The sequence below is a fragment of the Phalacrocorax carbo genome, chromosome 9 (genome assembly GCF_963921805.1).
Source record: "Phalacrocorax carbo chromosome 9, bPhaCar2.1, whole genome shotgun sequence".
Taxonomy (NCBI): Eukaryota; Metazoa; Chordata; class Aves; order Suliformes; family Phalacrocoracidae; genus Phalacrocorax; species Phalacrocorax carbo.
Window position 1 is genome coordinate 17501736 of NC_087521.1, and position 19595 is coordinate 17521330.

The 19595-nt window shown below is 43.3% G+C and overlaps 1 protein-coding gene across 3 annotated transcripts in view; it reads left to right on the top strand.

The window, feature by feature from the left end:
• The first annotated feature begins 6488 nt into the window (after positions 1 to 6488).
• The window catches only part of FLRT2 (fibronectin leucine rich transmembrane protein 2), a 65141-nt gene continuing 52034 nt past the window's right edge, over positions 6489 to 19595 (top strand). Inside the window, exon 1 of one of the 3 annotated variants that reach the window (XM_064460520.1) lies at positions 6489 to 6662. The gene's annotated coding sequence lies outside the window, so the exon portion shown is untranslated. Of the gene's footprint in view, positions 6663 to 9426; positions 9512 to 9740; positions 9829 to 19595 lie in introns of those variants that run through there. The other 2 variants (XM_064460521.1, XM_064460519.1) reach the window with 2 other exon arrangements.

Below are 19595 nucleotides of genomic sequence, written 5' to 3' on the forward strand. Positions count from 1 at the left end.
GGGCTGTTGCTTTCACATATTCTCACTCTCATCTCTGGCTGCAATTGCTGTTGTGCAGTTTTTTTCCCCCTTCTTATATATGTTATCCCAGAGGTGCTACCGCAGTCACTGAAGGGCCCAGCCTTGGCTAGTGGTGGGTCTGTCTTGGAGCCAGCTGGCACTGGCTCTGTTGGACATAGGGGAAGCTTCTAGCAGCTTCTCACAGAAGCCACCCCTGTAGCCCCCCTGCTACCAAAGCCTTGCTGCGCAAACCCAGTAGAGTGAAATAAATTTAGTAACTTTCCCAGTTCTGCTAAAGTATTGGAATGAAATTAAGAAAAAATCTATTGGTACTAGCCACTAAATATTCTTCATAGCATCAATGTAGTAAGTAGCCTCATACCTTTCAGCAGTGCATTTCTGCTTCCTCAAACACACATCCCTCATTAAAGCACATCTATTTCTCTGCCAGCAGGCCATGATTACCTGGATGGATGCTGAACCTTTCACCAGTTCAGTAGATCTCATCAGAGATCTTTGTTCCCTCTAACAATATTTCCCCTAAGTCTAAAAGGCAATGCCTTCCTGTTCATAAAGAAATTATTGAAGTGGCATAAGCTCTCTTTTACTAGATCCTAAGGAAGTTTAGGACTGAACAAAATGAAGCTGGTGCCCTATGTTTTGAAACTGATGAAGAGTTGTTGACTGCTGTGACAACCTTCCTATCCTCCTCAGTCCACAAATCTGTGATGTGGGTGCTTTGCACTGCTGAAGAGCAAGACAAATGGTTTCACAAGATATTTTCACTGCCTCAAAATCTTCTCAAAGACCTGAACACTTACTGCCAATTTATCAGGATTCAAAACAGATACCATCTGCTTAGTCATTCTGCCTGGGGATTTTTTTTTGTTTTGTTTTTGCTTTCCTTTCAGGTGATCAGCATGTACCACAGTGACATGCTTTTCTGCCCTCTAGTAATAGCCCCTGGAAAGGGGACCTTTCAGCACAGCAACATGCCAAAACATATGCTCATTTATTTCTGAGTTTGGAGGTGTAATCATATAGCTACTTATTCTTGACCTTGATGGTCAGGATAATGTCCTTATACCTTCTTCTTTAGGAAATTGAAACCAATTTTCCTTTTCACCTATCCCTTTTACAACAATAGGTTCTAAAAGAAATAGAGGAAGGATTAGAAAAGGCTTCAAAAAATGGCATTACCTCTTTATCATAATCAAGGGATTAACCCAGAAAAAGCAAAAATCAATACATTTCAATAGAAAATCTACATCCTCCTTTGTATCCTATTACACATAATTAGCTTATACTGGAATTGAAAGAGGGTTAACAACAGTTGTCAAATACAGCTCAGTTTTAAAAAAAAAAAACATTGTAGAACAAAGTTTGCTAGTCTTGTGTAAAGCGCTGCATTGAAATTGAGCAGCTATAAAGCTCTAAGAACTATGCTATGAGTCCCGGGGTCTAGATTATACATTGTAGCCATTTTTTCATGTAACCTCTTTAAATAATATTGAGACAGAAGGATTGTCGTGGTTCAGCCCCAATCAGCAACTAAACGCCACACAGCCGCTCGCTCACTCCCCCCACCCCTGTGGGACAGGGGAGAGAATTGGAAGAGCAAAAGCAAAAAAAAGAAAATTTGTGGGTTGAGATAAGAACAGTTTAATAATTAGAACAAAATAATAATTATAATAATATTGATAATATAATAACAATTATAATATAATAAAAAGGAAAAGGGAAAAAAACAGAAACACAAACAATACAACCGCTCACCACCCGCCGACTGACCCTGCCGGTCCCCCAGCTGCAATTGCTGCCTCCCTCCCCAGGCTAATTTTCTCAAAATAATTTTATTCTGTCCAACTCTTATAAATCCTCACAATTCTAAAGCTGAAAGAAAACTGGATCCTCTCAGATCATTTAGAGGGACCCTTCCATAATGGTAACCACCCCCTTGAAAATATAAAAAGTTACAGAAACGGACTTGGCAGAGACAAAAGTGAAAGAATTATTTTAGCTTGCTGAACCTGTGGATGAGGAAGTACAAATGAATCTGGTTTTTTAATCAGTAGAAAATTAGAATGAGTGAGCTCTTGAGGTCCCTTGGGAGATCGGGCAGATGGCCTTGAGACCAGAAAGTGATGCTTTTTCTAGAGTAGATTGATAGTCTGCCTTCTAGCCTTCTCCACTTAGAATAAAAGTGATGAATGCATAAGGTGCAACTTAATGAATGCTGTGTAACTTTCGCTAAGGTGGTGTTTCAGTTCTATAAGTGCAGCTAGAGTACATCTGATAGAAGGTGTGGATTTTTTTTCCAGAAAGGTAAAGGCTTAGCGAAAGAACCAGAGATGGAAAAAATTCCTTTAACTGAAAAGCTGGCTGTGAAAATGAAAAGGACCATAACGATTTTAGTTAGAATATGTTAAAGAAACTACTTACATGGGCCATTTGTACGTTATTCAAGAGGTTCTATTTATGCATTACACTCCCACCATCGTAAGTAGATAGGTGAATAGTAAATTAACTTTTTTTTTCTTTTGTGTGTTGATTTCAGCCTGTTGCTTTTCTCATCATTCTATTTTTCATATATGAAAAAAAAAACAAACCAAAGAACCAATGCATAATAAAATTTAATACTGCCAGATTCCTATGTCCATTATGATTTAACCATTTCAATTACCTGAATTTCATCAGATGCAATTATTTGTTGGCTAGATTAGTCTATATTTGTGCAACTGTTTCCAGCATGAAAATTAAGACGAGCAACCAACAACTAACACATAGAATTTTGTCTTCCCTGAAGACTTTTTGCTTGAAATGAGATTGCACATTATGTGACGCAATTTTTCATAGTTTACTTTGGTCACAAAGTGCGATCAAAAAAATATAATTTTATTGTTTTAAATATAATAAAATGTTACCGACCAGTCTTTCTGTCTTACCTATTTATCTATTTCCAACATGTCTATCAGATGGCATCTGGGTGGATCTATTTTGATTTGAAGAAAATTTGACATGAGTCTCTAAAGTATTCAGAGTGGGAAAAAATATTTTCAACATATTTTGAACAGCTTATTTCCTGGTTTTATTGGAAATCAACTTGACAAAGAGGCTGCAAACAAAAAAACCTTGGAACATCCTCCTCAGTGTTAAAGACAAAAAAAAAAAAAAGAAGATCTATAAGACTTCCAGATTCCTGTGTCTCCTGGGACAAGGCAGTGAAAGATGGCCAAAGGCAATCCAGAGAAATAGTTTATCATGATACTGTCAAGAGCTAAATGCAGAAATCCCTTGGAGGAAAGAAGGGAGAGCCTCTACTAGGTCAGGGCTATGAAGTGCAGCAACCCAAGGCATGGTGCATACTATTACAATCTGACACCCAACAACATATACAAGTAAAAAAAAGAAGGTAGCAGTGGGCTGAAGTGAAAGGGGGAGGGAAGAAAGAGCTGATGAGAAACACAACAAAAAAAGGACAGTCTAATGGAATACTAAAGTTTTTTTATTAATTTTATTTGGAAATTAAATCAAATCTGTACTATCCAAAATGGTAGAAATTTACCATTTGAGTCATATCACAAACTCTGCCAAAGCCTGTTTCAGTACCAGTGTGGTATTTTCATTTTAAGCTCACCATAGAAGTGAGAGCACAGAGGAAATACGTTGGGTGTGGATGTTTCCCAGTCTAATGTAGTTCTAGTTAAAGTGCTTCATATGTTTCATTAAAGTGGAGAACACACTCATACTTTCATCTTGTCTAGAATTTGATAGAACAATATCAAATTTAACATAACAATAATGCTTTCTTCCCTTCCCCTTTCCTTCCCCTTCCCTTCCTCTTTCCTTCCCCTTCCCCTTCCCTTCCCCTTTCCTTCCTCTTCCCCTTCTCTTCCCTTCCTCTTTCCTTGCCCTTCCCCGTTCTTTCCTCTTCCCCTTCCCTTCCCCTTTCCTTCCCCTTTCTTTCCTCCTCCCCTTCCCTTCCCTTCCCCTTTCCTTCCCCTTCCCCTTTCTTTCCTCTTCCCCTTCTTTTCCATTCCCCTTTCCTTCCCCTTCTCTTCCCTTCCCCTTTCCTTCCCCTTCCCTTCCCTTCCTTAAAATAGTGGTGTTTCTTAAAAACAAAAAGAAACTGATTTTGCCAAAACTTGATGAAGAATTCACTTTGTGATTTTGTCTTCTGACGGCTTCATGAATTTAAGGCCTGATCCAAAATTTGACGTAATTGGAAAAAAATTAGATTATTCAGTATGTTTTAGACCAGCCTCTCAGTTACAGAACTGCTTCCAGCTCCTTTCACCCTCATTCTTGCAAGCTGTAGAAATCATTCTAACAACATAGCTGGAAAAAAAAAAGACATTTATGAAAAAGACACTTTCATTTTTATAATCTTTCTTAATGTTACTCCATTTCATATTCTCTTTAAAATAAGTGAGGTTGTATTATGGATCAGTGGACCATCACTCCAGGCTAGCCATCTTGCATGATCACAGATAATTTAAAGAGAACATATTTCTATATTGTCCTTTCGGTTTACAGCCTTTCAGCCATACCAAGCAGTTTGGTAATAAATAAATGCATGCTTCACACAACTGGGAGGGGGGGGACACGGCCTGTTTAAAGTCCAAGTAATCAGACTATAGCCAAGATTAAAAGGCGGTGAGGGAGGGTTACCCCTTTAAACAGGGTGCGTTGGAGGGAGAAGACGGGGGACGCTTCCCCCGCCGCGGCTCCGAGCATCCCAGCGCTGTGCTCTGCTGCCACCTTGGCCGCGCCGCGGGACGCGCAGGCGGCGCCGCGCCGGGCCCGCTCCGCGCCCGCGCCCGCGCCCGCGCCCGCGCCCGCGCCCGCGCCCGCGCCCGCGGAGCTCCCGCTGCGCACCTGCGGCAGCTGGCCTCCCGCCTGGGAACCTCAGCCGGCCAGGTCTAATCACGCTCTCCACTTATGTCACCCGCTGCTATAAATAGGGCGAGGATATATGCTGTGTCCGAAGGGGCTGCTATTTCTTTTTGCGGAGGGGCTGGCGTGTTCTTCAAGGGAGGTTTATTTGCCTGTTGTGCTTAAATTCGAAACTTAGAAATGTGGGCGGAAGAATAATATTTTTTTTCTGCCCGCTTGCTTATTGTCAGTTTCTTCTTCGGTGTCCAGCCTTATCTTACACATTTAACGAAGAGAGCTCAGACTCCCTTTCACGCGCACCGACCTGCCGCCGTGTCCTTCCCACTGCGTGGCCGCTGGGGCTCTGGCAGCAGCTCTCAGCAGTGCAGCCCACGTCCAGGCTTTCAGTGTCGTTCAGCTGCAGTTAGAGGTCCCCCTTTTTCTTCGGGGGGGCGGGGGTAAAGAAGGGTGACAGAAAAATCATAATTTACTGAAAAAGTATATAAATTAATATTAGAAAGCAAATGGAGTTTGCTAATTTCCTTGTTTCCCTCTCTGCATCTTCGTGTTACGGTCCTACACTGTTCTCTTAACATCAGGCTCCGAGCTGGTGGCACTCAGTTTGGAAAGCTTTCATGCACTTCATTTCATCTTTGAATTACACATGCTTTTTCTCTCATTTTATGGTTCTCTTCTGCTTCGGAGGAAACACGTTCTGCCATGCTGGAGTTTGATGGTGGTAAATATTTCCTTTGACTACAAAGTGCATATGTGAAAAAGGCTTTTTTTTTTTTTTTTTTAATGGAAAAACGTTTCTTTCTCACTTGCTCCTTTCTCTGCTGTTATTAAGAACCTGTAAACGAGTTGAATCCGGAGGTCTGAGTGAAATAGCACTTTCGGATCTGTACTTTCAGCCACAGCACGCTGAGGGAAGTGCAGAAGCTCTGTATATGCATGTGTGAGAGGGATTCATGCGATGCGTATGACAGTTTGCATACCAGACTCGGCGACAAAGTAGGGACCACAGGTGAGTCCCTGAGAGATCTGCCTTGCCGAGAGGATTTTTCCAGCCCCTAACCACAGGAGAGAAGTATTCAGCCCTCCAACTGCTCCCCAGAGTTGGCGGTTCTGATTTGTTTCAACTGAAAATAACCAAGAATAGAAAATGGCACGTAATAAAAAGTCCCCAGGCAAGCAGCCGTGTGCGGTGCGGTTCCTCTCGAGTAAGCGCTCCCCCATGGGCTGAGGTCTCGGTGCCCGGGCGAGAGAAAGGGCTGCAAAGGGTTAAGCCGCTGACTTGCTTGCTAGGCAAAGTTTGAGGAAGAATATGTCTGAGGCTGAGTACTCTGCAGCCCCGTGTTTGAAATCTGTCACCCTCACTTAGGAGCTCTGCATCGCGCTCTGGTTGTCACCGGTGAATAACGATCACACGGCGATAAGATCGCTCCGGGGCGTTGCGCCGGAGCCGCCGGGGGAAAGAGAAGAGAGGAAATTACGAGGCGTTTAACCGCTTTAGCAGGGTGTTCTTCAGTGTCATCGGTGCGTGTCAGGGTCAAATGACCGGCCGGACAGCAGCTTGGAAAGAAAATTTCCTTCCTCCTTTCCTTGAGAGAAACCTTGGGTGATGGTGACCATTGGCAGCTATGGAAAACAGAGACCTTGGTGGTCATCCTTAAAATAATACCATGCCGGAGCCCAGCTGTTCTGCCTCCTTCTCCCCTTTCAACCTGCCGGACCCTGTGGGCTTTGGGTGACCTACCGAGGAGGACCCATCTCCCGAGGAGCAGGTAACGGCTAGTTAAGTCGCTTTCTGGATTGACACGATGTTGATTTGACCAAACCGTGTCCTGAGTATCTGTCCCTGATTTGCAGTGTGGGCTGGCTGAGGGGCGAGAGGCAGGGAGGGGGACAGCCATAATGCTGCCTAACCTCCCTGAGCCCGTGGGGCCGGGCAGCAGCCTGCAGCCTTGCAGAAGTTTTTAGCATTCTCACTTTTCTCCGTGACTGGGGGCATAGGGGGCAGAAATGCTCATGCTCGACAAAGGTCTGCTTTGCCTTATGCGTTGTCGACAGGTTGCTAATATTGGGGACGTGGAGAAAGAAGGGACGGGTGGACAGAGGATGATAAGAATTGGGGATTTTTTTTTTTTTCACGAGAAAATGCACCGGTTGCCCATCAGCTTTGGGCAAGAGATATAAATCATGCTCAAATAAGTGCTCTGAAAAGTATGCAGAGCCTTTAAAAAAAAAAAAAAAGAGAGGAGAAAAAAAGACAGGTGTTAAAAAGTCAAAAAAGACCCAGAACAGCCTTTGGAAAAGGTTCTTCATACGCCTTTGGACTCTACGGGGCCCCTGATCCTTTCAATCCTCGAGACCAGCTGTGAGCTGCAGGCAGAGACTCGACTTCAGAGCGGCCCCTTCTCCGGGCCGGGGACACAGGCTCTCCCCGCAGGCCTGACCCGTGCCAGACCCGCTCCTTCCCGGCGGGCTGGGCCCCGCGGAGGGCCCCGGGGTCCCTCCCCTCCAGCCCGGGGCCCTAGAGCAGACCCCGGCCCCCGAGGCAGCGGTGCCGGGAGGGGAGCGGGGTCTCTCCCTCAACTTCTTTCCCCTCGCCGAGTCTCCTAAGAAATGCCGGGCTACCTGCCCTCACCCCTCCGCGCCCCACATCACCCCGCGCATCCGCGTGGGTGAGGGCACAACCTCTTCTCCGAGAGGGCGGCCAGGCAGCGCGGCGCGGCTCGGGACTATCCAGGCGCGGGGCGTCTCCTAAGCCCCCTTGCAGGGCAAGGGGGGGAGGGCAGGGCGGGCGCGGGGGGGCAGGAGCCCCACCGAGCACACCGCGGCGGGGCTGACCTCGCCGGGGCTCCGCGACGGGCTCCTCGGTACGGCTTATTAAGCCTTTGAAGTCGTGAATAATTTAGCCCCCCCACCCCCCCAAGCGGAGGGCGAAGGAGGTGTGGAGACAATGGCGAGTGATTCAGCTTTTGAGGTACGACTGAGCAGAAACTACAAGCTAGTGAGCAGCCAGGGGCGAGGGGGAAGCAAGCCCTGAGGCATTTCAGTGGCCTTTTCTGTTTCCACGCCACATGGCATTGATCAGCTTTCCTCTTCTCTCCTCCATCCCTCCTCAGCCCCTCTCTTAAAGTAACTCGCAGCAAAAGCCGTATTGTGCATTTGCTTTACTAATGGAGGAGTTTGGGGCAAATTCTCTCCGCACACCCCACGTCCTACCTTGATGGCTCTGTCCTATCGCTCAAGCACTTCTCGGTATTAAATAGTCTTGCCTTTAAGCGGACTTGTCAGGACAAGGCAGTAGCTTACGAGGGAACTGGGAGGCGGGGGAAGGGTTACCCCGAAACAAGCGCAGACAGCCCGGGATGTATACACACACCCACACATGAACACGCACTGAATGTGCACAGGAGGCATTGGCGGAGGGGGGGCGGGGGGGGGGCGGGTGTTAGCGCTTTAGGGCAAAAGGCGGTTTCTCCAGCGGTTTTGAAGTCTTTCTGACTGATGGTGGAAATCAGACGGAATACTAAAGGAGGTCCGTCTCTTCCCTGAGGGTTGGACTTTCTTTTATCCTGTGTTATATTTATTGCGTACTGCTATTACCTACCTAAAAGTTCGCGGGGGGGTGGGGCGGGGGGGAAGGAGAGGGAAAGAGAGGGATGGGGGAGGCGGGCTTGTCGGTGGCTGCACATGAAATATCGCCATGTTGGTGGAGAGCACGGCTGTAATTACTGCTACCGAGGGCATCTCCCAGCTAGGACCGCCGCGCGGGGAGTATTTCAGCTCACTCCCCGGCTTCCCTTCCGATACACCCCGAGAGTCCCCAGAGCAGCGGGGCTGAGGCAGCCCAGCCGCCAAGGGCGGCGATACCCGCACCTTCCTTCCCCGCAGCCCCGGCCCGACTGGCTCCGCGGTGAGGCGGGGCGGGGGGCCGGGGGCCGCGCAGCCCACGCACCCCCCCGGGCAGCGCCGCCCGCTTGGTTCCCCTTGGGAGCGGGGAGGGAGGGCGAGCCCAAAGAGACGGAACTGGATAAACTGCTCTCAGCAAGCAATGAGTTAAAAGCGGGAGAAAAAAAAAAAAAAAAAAAGAGAGAGAAAAAAAGAAAAAGAGAAAACCTAGCCTGACTTTGCCTCTTGGAAAGCTTTAGGTTGCAGCCCTGCCTTCCAAGCATTCTTTAAACTAGAAATGTGGGAGGGACTCCAGGAGAGAGAGAGATGGCTATCAACTGAATTCATTACTGTAAACATCTCCCTGGGGTGTCAGGCAGGGAGGAAAAAAAGGCACGACTTACATTAGCAGGGAATAGTCAGATCTGAGGCATCATTACTGCTAAAATCAGTCTGCAATCCCGGCTGAAGGCAGGCGCAGGACTTGGAGAGAGCCAGACACACACTCACACATACACTCACATATATGTGTCCGATGCCTTCTCCGACTTCCATGGGTCCTGGGTCTCCGTGACTGCTTCTCATGTGATCCTTTCATCATTTCCAGAGGACAGAAAGAGACAAAAAAGAAAGCCAGCAGCCCCGAGAGCAGGCGTACCCGCAGTCCCTTCTCGTTTATTTTTTACCGGAGAAGGAGGAACGGCGGGGGGAAGAGCGAGCGCGTCGAGGAGAGAAAGTGCGTTGGGGATGCCAGAGCCGCGGGCTGCGCGCCGGAGGAGGAGGTGGCGGAGAAGGGGGGAGGACGATGCCGCTGCCTCGTAAGGGCGGAGGAAGGCGCGGGAGGCGCGGGGGTCGCTCCGGAGCAGCGGCGGCCGGCGGGGAGCGGGCCCGCGGGGCCGGCAGGGAGCGGCGCTGGGCGGCCGCGCTGCGCGGCGCGGCGGAGGGCGGCGGCCACCACCCAGGAGCGGCGGCGGAAAAGTTTTGGTGTGGGGGGCCAGAGGCGCGGAGGGGGATTACGATCGGTGCCGGCGAGGGATTCTCAGACACCGCCAGGTACAGTTGGGATTTCATTTCTCTCTTTTCTTTCCTGGTAATTCTAGCCCCGGGCGATTTAAAGCCGCGGCGCCCTTTGCCTTCTCCGCGAAAGCAAAGTTAAGGAGCCGGGATCAGGTTGTGGCTCGGCAATATCGCCTCCGCCTCATTAAAGCCCCGTGTCTGCGAGTGTGCGGCGCCGGGCACACACACGCACGAATTTGTGAATGGCCGGCGGCAAGTGTTGGGAGGGTCCCCGGTTTATTTTACGCCGGGGTGTGGGTTAGGAATGGGACTCGGAGCTCGCCGCTGCAGCGGGGTCCCGGAGCCCCGGTGCATTTCAGCGCCGAGCCGGAGGGTGCCGAACCTGCCCCCCGCCCGCGGCCCCCGCACGGCGCCGGGCGGGGGAGGGAGAGCCGAGAGCTGCCCTGCCGCGGGGAACCGGCACCACCACTAGTATTATCGGGGAGGCAGTTTTGAGAAACGGGACCTTTAAAGGTGAGCCTTGCTCCGAAGAGGCTGTCGGCTTAGCTCGGCGCTGGCGAGTGTTGAGAGACCTACGGGGAGGGAGAGCAGGGAGCTGCGGCCAGCAGGAGGATCCATCAGATCCCCATCGGCAGCCTCCGGAGCGGGGCTGGTGGCGAGTGGGTGGGGGCGAGGTTAAGAGAATTGGGTGAGGATTTCGGAACACAAAGAAGCCCCTCATAGACCTGATGAGTTAGGCGGTGATCTCTGGCAAAATAATAACAAATACTGCGGGGGGTGGGGGTGGGTGAGTGAACAAAAAATAATAGATTGCAGAAGAACTCAAACCTCAAACAGCTGAAAAGACCTCTCTAGAGTATGAGATAAAACCCCATAAAAGATAAAGAAATCAGCAGCAGAGTAAGACTTTCCACCTTCTTTTCAGAGCGGGAATCAGTCACAGGAGCTTTTAATTAATTTTAATGGAGGAAATCTGTTTTAAGGCTTACAATAAGCTAATAAATCCAAGGCACAAATCCGTGTAAATTCCTGTACTCTGTGTGGAAGGTACTGATTAGATTTCTTCAGATGCTGCATTTTGCAATGCAGAGCTCAGCTAAATAGCAAGGGAGAGGTTCCTTGCATGAGGAGCAGGAAAAGATACTAAAGCAAGTCAGACCTCTCTCACACACAGACGTACAGACACAGACGCGCGCACGCACAGAAAGACAGGGTGTATGTTAAAGAGCGGTTTATTTACTGCATCAAACTTTACAGTGCTTGCAGGGAAATTAAACCAGTTTAGAGGTTGAGACTGATCACTCCTTGTGTTTAAAAGACCCAACCAACCAAACAACAACAAAAAAATAACCCACAAACTCCCATGGACTTAATTCCTTGCTTCATTCACTGACATGGTCTTTCTCCAAGAGCACCTTTATATATTTGTAGTTTCAGAGGAAATTCATTAATTGGTTTCAGATACATGTATTTTTGGAAGGAGAAAAATCCATCCTGGCACTTTTTCAAAACACTTAAAAGGTACTGTACCTATACCTCAATCCAACTTTCTTTCCTTTCTTCCTTTAAAGAGTCAGTGTAATGTTAGCACCGAGACATTATCCTTGCATAATCAAAAATGCAAAATACAGCAGATGTTATTTAAGAGTCACCATTTCTAAGTGATAAAAGTGATGTTAAAGTGTTAATGTTGACCTTGTTCCTGAAAATTATGTGAGAGATTTCAAACACCATTACTAGTTGTAGGAGGTTTGCTATTTAAATGGTGGTTCTCTATCCTGATGTGGTAGCGAGGCAGTTAAAAGTAGGAGAGTGTAGGCCTGGAGTACTGTAGGTGAAGGAAGTCAGAGCACTGTGTAAATACAGTGTCTGTAAAACTACCTGTAACTAGAAGAGTCATCAGTGTTTTCCAAAGTCCAAGGCTGTAGCAAGAAGAAGTGGTGCTGGAATGCGCCCAGTGTTCTTAAGAGCGGCTCCTCAAATACACCCTGTATTTTGCATAAGGTGATGTTATCTGTGTTTGGCTTTGAGAGTCTGGATCTAATTTGAGCCACTGTTACAAGTCACATTTATATCCTGGCCTGCTGGATAGTTTGATTTAGGATGTAGACATACCTCCTTTGCGCAACCCTACACCCTCCCAGTTGGAATCTGCATTACATAGGCTATGGTTTCCTTTAAGAACCAAGAATGTGCTTGCCTTTAACTGCTTAAAATAGCAGTATCTAAAATGTAGGATGTTATTAGGGCTGACTTCTTTACCCTTCCTGCAGAAAAGAAGGAGATACATAGTTTTACCAAGACAAGAAAATAAAAAGGAGTTCAAACAAGCACCACTATCAGGCTTTTCCTGTACTACACTTTCTATTTAACAGACTAGAAAGAAGGCACACTTAAGATAATATTGTTTCCAGGAAGGTGAGAGCTTTATTTCTTAATAATTTCTGCTACCTCTTTAATCTCAGAATGAGTTCATTTTTCACTAGATTACTTTCATGTAACTTTCAGGCTTTTACCAGACGGATTCAAATCCAGTCCATTAGTGACCTCTATCTGTGAGAAGGGTATAGTCAGTGGTGTTTTTTTCCCTTTCTCTTCACCATAGTGGATTGGAAACACAGGCTATAAATTGTTTTGGTCTTTTATACCTGCAAATCACCTAGTCAGGTTACCAGTGCCGTATCCATTACAGACAATGCGATTCCTTGGTGTTTTAAACAGAAAACCAAGAAAACAAAACTCCAGCTTCAAATATGAATCCAGAACTTGAAAAGAACTCTAAATCTATTTCAGCTATTCCAGTGATAATATGATGACCATTTGCAAAAATAAGAAAAATAAAGAGTATGCAGTGGTATTGAACATCAATAATAAAGGAATTGCATTTATATTCATCTGACGGTTTAATACTTACTCCAAAGCAGGCTGGCTCTATGTGAAATTTTATTGCCCCTGAGTGCTTACATAATAACTGAAACTTGAGACAAACACTCAGACCAGATATACTGTAAGTAGACTTTATAGTAGCAGGGTGTTTAAAAAATATATATAAAAAAAAATCCAGCTGTGTCTATATTAGGAATACATGTCAGAGATCAAGGAAAAGGGGGTCTTTATAAACAGATGGTCTCTTTTAGGGGATTATTAAACCCAGCTTCCCAATACTAATTTGTGTCCTGTTTATATCCACAGCTATATTCCATGTTTTAGTTAGTGATTGTAAATGGCAGTTGAGGACTTGATCAGCAATATCTTTGTGTGGGTGAATACCATTGTTTGACATTTCCCAGATTGTAGTTGATTACCTCAGCGCTTGGTAATATGATGTTTTTAGGTGTTTCCTTCCCTCCCTCTTGGGCAGTCTTTTTAGGAGTCTTTCTGCCAATACTTTTTATTTATTTCCTCAAGAAACCAAAAAGAGCTGGAACTTGCCCCAGAGGTATAAAAATTGCTTTTTCTTTTCTTTGAGTGAAACAAATATTTGTATTTTTTGTTGTCTTTTATAAAAAAAAAAAGAAAAGAATAATATATAGTTATTATTGTAAAGAAGGCTAATTTAACATACACTGACGATATGAGCTTTAGTTCCCCTACAGCTATGTGTAACCTACACCTTTCAAGTAACTGACTTCTTTTAAAGGAAAACAACCACAAAAATCATCATTAAAATATGTTTCCTGCCAGGCATGTTTTATTCATTTATATAAAACAAACCCAAACCTTAATCCATAGATAATACTCAGGAAAGAAATGTTTGAAATAAAAACTGTTCTCTGTTTAACAAATTATATTCTAGTCACATCGAAAAATATGTCCCAGAAATAGTTCAATTTAATCTGGTATTTTCAGCCACTGGTGAAAGGTGTTGGGACCTTCTTACACCTTCCTTTTTTTTTCTTTTTTTTTATTGATGATTTACCCATCTAATAGTTGGTGTTTTTTTCGCCCTCTTCGATTCCTTCTTCTGACATGGCCCTTTGAACAGAATCAAAATTAAATACTAGCAACAACTTAAAACAAATCCATCATGTTCTGTTCAGTATTCCTGAAAACTTAATGATGCATAAAGAGGTCTGTAAAATATCCCTTCTAAAAATAAATCTTGTGCTATCTATCAGCTCTACCTAGAAACAGTCTCCTATATATTTTACTTCAAGTTATAGCTACTTTATTTATTAATCTGTTGTAAAATAAACCTTTTCTAGCCTAGTTTAATACAAGGATGTATTTATAAAACCATATGGCACAGAGAATTGTTGGTCATTCAAAGGTACACTGTCATTGAAACTGATCCTTCAGTCCTTGAAGCCAAAACTCAATAGGTTTTTGACATACAGGATCAGATCATTGCTAGTGCAATGCTGGTCCTGCAAAGTGATGATTCTACTTTGGCCCCAGGTGAGAGGTGACTTGTTTCCAAGAGGCCCTCATCAGTATTTTGTAGGTTCTGCCCCTTACAAAGCAGAATATTAAAGGTCACAGATAATATTCTGGCTTGGCCTTCAAGTCAGGAGGCCACTTTCATAACACTTAATCACCACCTACCTATTCACAAGTTAAATTATCATTGTAATTTTCTGTAATAGTTATGGATTAAAGACTCAGGTAAAACAATTTTGAAGAAAAAGAATAATTTTGAAAGGTAGTTTGGACAATAATCTGTAGATTACTGTAATGGTCTGCAGTCTGGTTTTACAAATCCTGGACCAGGTAGGGACATATCTTGAGCCACAGGATACAGAAGAGGACATTTAGTTCCTTTTATGGTCATTTATTTCTGAATATATCATAGTGAAAGTATTTGGATGAAGGAGCAGATGTTCTGCTCTTTGGTCAAAGTTCTTTTTTGTGGGCGAGTTGTCATGGACAATCTAATTATCTTAAAAATGTTAAATCATATAGACATCAGATCAGTTCCTTCCTGAACACAAGCTAGCTATGATTGAATTAATCTGAAACTATTCCACAATCTTTTTTTTAAAAAATACCAACATTTATATAAAGTAAGGGATCTCGAGGGAGAATTACAGGCAAAAGACTTAGGAATTCCATCTCTCCGATTCATTAGCTGTTCACTGTCATGCACTTCTGTGCTCAGCAAAGGTCCAGGCAGACTGACGCTAGACATTTCTCTCATAGTAAATAGTGTAAACTGTACAGAACTACTACATGACCCATTAAGAGTGGGAAAGGTCGGAGCTCGGAATGGAAATCCTCATCAGCACCTTCTGAGAACCGAAATCAGTGTGTGGCAGTGTCACCCTCAGGTCCTGCTGGCAGCTTTTGTCATTCCTTCATCAAAATCCATAGGGAAAATTAAACTAAAGAGATTTTTTCGACAGTATCCTGCACCACACAGCCACACAAGTTGCTCATAGATTGCTGAGCTGGTACATATGTGTTAGCCAAGATACATCATGCGGAAAAGGGTTGCCCGTGTGGGGAAAGGACACAGTGCTACTACAACGAGTCCTAGCACTGCTGGGAGCCTTCGGTGATGCTCATACATAGTCCTCAACCTTCACACAGGTTGCAGAGGACCAAACTATGGTCAAACTGCAGTCATAGAATCATCAACCACAGGCTTCTAGGTTCAGAGTTACAAATATTTCTTTCTGTTGAGATTTCCTGTGTGCTTTTCCTACAGACAAAAATAAATGCAATACCAGAACTGTTTTAAATGGGTATGACATTCACAATGTCATTTGAAATGAATGTGACAAAAAATAAGTGTTATTTCATTTCAACATCTTACTGACAGAACATGAGATTTAATATACACTTCTGAAGAAGAAATGCAGGGTTTATATATATATACATACATATATACAATTTGTGTATATGTTACACATATAGGTGACTGGGACTTTGTCTATATTCACAGAGGTCTACCTCAGACCCTTCAAAGCATATGTAATTAATTGTCATTCAAAATTAATTTTGTTGGTGAATGGCAAATTGAATTAAACATTAAAAAAACCTTACATTTTTCCTCCAGTGTGTTGGAAGTTTCTATGCTGGGTAAAAAACCTGAGGTGCTCCCAAGAGGTATTGCTCCCAAGGTCGATGGAAAGCGTCTGTAGCAAACTTACCTGTACTTATGGAATAGAACTTCACAGCTGAAAAACTGCTTTTTAAATTAATTTGATTCTAGACTTAATCCTTCTCTCTTTCACTGGCAAGTTAATTTCACAGACACTCTTCTCATGATTAGAGATTACTCATGTGAGCAATAATTTGAATACCCAAAACTGATGTCATTTAGCTGTAATTGAAGATGCTACAACTCCAACAGTGTGTCCCTGGTTGTACTAATGTATACATGCTTTCATTAGTAGTTTCTTCGTGTGCGTATGGGAAAACAAGCTATGTAGGTATGTCATTTAAATGACTAGAATTGCATCCGTATTAGGGTTGTAGCAGTGTGTGTGTTTGTCAGAGGCACAGCCTACACAGGTATACTTCTATAAAAGCTGTCTGTAGACTAGACATCAGGTGTGCATATCATTTAATGAATTACGATTTTGGTAAGTGAGGTGGTTTTAGCAAGCCTGTAGTATGCCTGAAATGCTAGCTGAAATCATGTCTGGTGTCTCTAAATGAAGGAATATTTGTTAGTAGTACTTTACAATCTAATTTGCGATCTAGGAATTTTTTCCTAGGTGGTGCTTCTTGTGTCACTGAGACATTTGCATCCAACTAAATGTACCCCATTTAGCAATCTTGTTCATCTGGTTTCACAGGCCACCTCATAGACTGATCTAGGTTTAACCTTGTTTTTATCTTTAAAGACTTAGCTTTAGAGTTAGTTGCAAAATCTCCTAGACTAAACATTATTTCTTGAGCCATATCAGTTGAAAACTTGGTGTTTATTTCATAATTTGTTATAATTACATTAAAAAAACCCCACTTTGATACTGAAGAGGTATGAACTTGGAGCAGGTGGATGGAGGAGTCCAATTTAATATGTTAATGCTCTATATGCATATTGAATCATGTTGTACTGATCCATTACTGTAAGCCCCCCATTATTCATTGAACAAGAGAATCTGGACGTGGAAAAGACATATAAGGCTAACCAACAGCTCACAGTCATCTCTCTAGTACATTCATAAAATTTTCATTCTTGATTTAACTGTTTTCAAAGATTTCATCTGAGACATTTTATCCTTTGAATTGCTCATAGAAAATTAATTTCCAACACAAAGTAAAAAGTAAATTAAACAAGTAAAAAGTGCTATTATCCACCCTGATAAATTTCTCCTCTTTAAAACAAATTTAGCAGTCTAACAACAAATCTACTTACTGAAGATGAGTGTACAGTTAGAGACTGCGAAAATCTAGCAGGACATGAACACATACACACAGGCACACAGTCATTCCCAACTGTGTTCCTAAATCCTGTGTATCAAATTGGTATATACCCAACAGTGATTTTTAAAATAGCTCATTCTGGCCCTGTGCCATGCTGCTCAGTGAAGAGCTGCTTCTTGCAGCAGTTCAGCAGTAAATTGTAAAATGCATTTTGCCAGTAGAAGTCTTTTTTTTTTTTGAGAAATTACATTTGCTGTTTGACAAAATTAATTTCAGAACCTGATTCTTTAGCGGTTGTGCAACAGAGTAACAGTCCTTACTCAGAGAGAAAAGTGTCTACCATTTTAGTCTTGAAAATGCTTAGGTTAGGCAAGAAAGAAGCATAATGGACACCTCATTTTTTTTGAATGTGCACTTTGAATGCCACGGACAGAGCCGAGTCCCTTATAATTGCCCAGAGCTGCCTAACCCTCAGTGACGCAGCATGTGACAATAAGGTTGCTCTAATCGCTTTATCCATGGTGTGCCCTATCAAAATCTCTTTTTTATTCATGTGGTATTGTGTATTCTTAGTAATAATGTGCATGTACATGAATGCAGGGACACACACACAAACAAAAGGTAAAAAAAAAGATTTCTGTGATAATTAGAATAGCAAAAGATCATTTAGCAAAACCTATTTCCTTTTGAAGCTCAGTTAGCATCTGCCTTTTTTTAATTATTATTTAACTAGATAGCAGGGCAATCAGTGATACTGTAGAACTTTGAAATGGAAACTGTATATGAGTTTTTCCAGTTTGTTTGCTTTTCTCCCCTAGTGCTTTCCCCCCCATAGTTAACAAAGAACTGTTTTCACAAGTAGTACTCTGTCTAATATCAGTTTTTAAAAGAATGATGCAATTGGATTCTTTTTTTTTTTTGAGTGCTGGTTACAGACTGCTGAATCCAAGCCTTCTCACTAGAGTCTTAGTTTTTAGTTATGTATAACTCCAGTAAAATGCAATGATTTAAAATTAAATAAAGGGGAAAAATAAAAAAGCCAACAAGCCAAACCAAAACAAACCCCAAAGTAAAACTAAAGGAAGCCCAGACCTGCAGCCCAGGAACTACGGAAATCTCAATGCTAACAACATGGTTGTTTTCTGTCCCACACTGGATAATCTTATCAATATCTATTTAACCTAATATTTAGTACCAAATACAGGTTTCAACCAGATAGTCTATTATCACAGAAGTCAAACACTCAACTCTATCCTCAGATCAGCACAGTGGATCTTTATAAATCTGGAATAAATGAGATGTTAGAGTTGCTGCCAGCAGCTCTGGCAACAGAACTGTTGATCTGCCCAGATCCTCTTTCCCGCAAAAATTTCTTATCAGCAGATCCACACATCCTACATGGTGTGACTGTGGATGTACAGATAAGAGGACAGAAAGACTGAAAGCGGATGGATGACATGAGCATAAATAGGTCATAGGTTACCTACTGTGGAGCTTGATCCTGAGCAGCAAGAGGCGATTATAAATTTCAGAACCTCTCTAAGGATAAGGAGCTCTCCAGTTAGAAGGGTTTGTCTTTAATTCTTTGCCCTTCATTTGTCCAAAGTTGAAAGTGCATAAATCAGTCTGTATGAGGAGACATGACTCTGAAATTCATAACCACTCATCTCTGTGACATTGATGAAAACTCTATTGGATCAAATGCATAGGTATTCTAATTATGAACCTCTGATATTCAGAACTTCCCTTAGGCCATCAATATTTTACAAGCTGCTGAATGACTGTCCGATTATGCATGTGCTGACCAAAAGAAGACAACCTACAGTCTAGCCAACCAGCTGCAGAAAGATGATCCTCTTTAAGCACTAGGAGAATAAACACCTTTACATTTCAGATAACATCAGTATCAATTCACAAGCTACTTAGGTCTTGTGAAGAAATATTTGGCAATCTTGGGAAGGGGTGTTTAAGTATAGTCCTGTATATTGTCTAGTGTTGAATGATAACCATGTTTGCCAGAAAGGCATTCTTTTTAACTCCTTCAATGCTATGCTAAAAGAATATCTCCTGCTTATTAGAAGCAGAAATAATGCGAAGACCTGTAGCCTTGCTATGAAATTTACACTCCCTTCCACTATCTGGGGTACTTTTATTGACATGTATTTATATTCTGGTAGCAGCATACTTCTCTCCTGTTTCTCCTTCTCTCTCTCACTCTATTTTTTTAAATAAATGCAGCAGCACAGTCTGAATCAGAATTTTTGGTTAGCTTTTGAGCTAAGAAGGATCTCTTTTAAGCTGGAGTTCATTCTGTTATGTCTGTCATGTCAGGTGCATAGAAGACACAAAGTATCCTAAGGATACTATCAAAACGAAAATAAGCAATAATGCTAATGGAAGCTTTTATTTTCATTTAAATATTATCCATATTATTTTTGCAGATCAAGTATTGCAGTATTTTGGAGAGGAAAGAGAAAAGCAGGAAAGGG